A 1,829-nucleotide genomic window follows, 5' to 3' on the forward strand; every position below is an offset into this window, starting at 1 on the left:
GGCGGGTGACGAGGAAGAGGTGGTTGATCTGGGTGCAGTGGGTCGGGCTTGGGTAGCCAGTACGTTAGGCACAAGTAAGAGGGGATGGGATGGTAGGCAGAAGAGAGGTGGGCCCAGCACACCAGACCATTCCTTTTTGTTACAGGCGGTGGACCGACAACCTGACCTTCGCGGGGTGCCAGACTTGGTAGGGCTGGGAGCGGCCCAGTGGCACCAAGGAGAAGGGAGGGTGGAGCCTCGGACAGCCAGCCCAGTACCAGCGGGGGAACCGTGCGTGGCTGGCACAAGAAGGCCCGGGACGGGCTCGCCGGCCCCAACGCCCACGGGGTCGCAGCGCCCCGAGGGACAGCGCGGACGACGGAGCAACGCCGAAGAGGATTTTTTTGTCTTGCGTAGGGTTCAGTCTGCACCACCAGTGGGGAGCGCTGGGGGTGTGAGGCAGTAGGAGCTTGATTATGAAGAAGATAGTATGGAAGAGGGAGAGGTGCAGGATGTTGAGGAGGAAAGGGTGGAGGGGCCGAGTAATGTTGTGTCTAGTGTCTTACAGGTGTCACAACGCCAGGCGAGGCCCACGGGTCGGACATCGAGATGGGAGACCAGCTCGGCCCCTCGGCCAGGACACCGGGTGGAACGGTGGACAGAGTCCTTGGCGCCAGGTAAACGGTCTTTGCTTGGGCGCCCGGTGATGGTATCCGTGGGTGTGGGTGGGACTGACAGAGAAGGGAGGGTTGGGGGAGGTTGCGCAAGTGCGCTTAAGTGGTGGATGTGGGGGTAGGAACGGAGGACTCAGGTAAGGGCGAAGGGTCAGGTAAAGGGGCCAAGGCCATGGAGAGCATGACGGACAAGAAGGTGACGGTGGATGGCCAGACGGGGGAGGGGGAGACAAAATTGGAGAGTAAGGAGTTGAGAATAAAACGCTTGCCATACATGGGGGTGACCAAACCTTTAGGCGCGCATTTGATGCTGTCTACCAAGGAACGGATCTGGAAAGGGGAATATGTGGAGATGCTAAAGCTCCACCACAGGGAGGTGCGGGCAAAAGAGGGTTCGAAGGAAGAGGAGTTTGAGTTGGCTAAACGGCCTAAGGTGCCGTTGACGATTGAAAATTGGACGGCGACGTTCCTCATTTATGCTAGTGTGTATTGCGAAAAGTTCCCGGAGAGGTTCGTGGCCATGTTTAAATACATGGATGTGATACGGAAGGTGCAGATTACGGGGGATGGATATGTCTGGGCGCAATATGATGAAGAGTTCCGGGCGCGCATGGCGTGGGACCCGGAGGCGAAGTGGGGCGAGCTAGATACGGATTTGTGGCAGCATACGATGGGGCTAGCGGGGTCTGGAAAAACTATTTTCACGGCCAGCGGGCTCCCGCTCGTGTATCGGCCCTTTCGAGGAGGCCCGACCCACGCGGGGGTGGGGGGAGCAGGCAGGGGCAAAAGGGGCTTGCTGGGATTTTAATAAGGGACTGTGCGCCCGAGAGTACTGCCGTTTTCGTCACGATTGCTCCGGATGTGGCGGACGACATGCACTGGTCAACTGTTGGGGTGTCCAGAGTCAGTCGCAGGGATCACAGCAGTGGCAGTTGGGAGCAGGCAGGGGGTCAGCAGCAGCTGCCGGGAGGGGGGCGAGGGACTAAGGGGCCTGGGCCAAAGGGCTCGTACTCCGGTTAGGGTGGAGAATTTGCTGGAAGCCTTGCAAGGGTATCCAGAGAGGGAGGCTGCGTAGCGGTTATGACTGGGGTTTCTTGAGGGGTTCAGACTGGGGTACGAGGCTCCACGGGTGAGAAGGTGGGCAGACAATCTGAAATCGGCACGAGAGCACTCGCA

This window comes from Triturus cristatus, chromosome 4_1, assembly GCF_964204655.1.
Source record: "Triturus cristatus chromosome 4_1, aTriCri1.1, whole genome shotgun sequence".
NCBI lineage: Eukaryota > Metazoa > Chordata > Amphibia > Caudata > Salamandridae > Triturus > Triturus cristatus.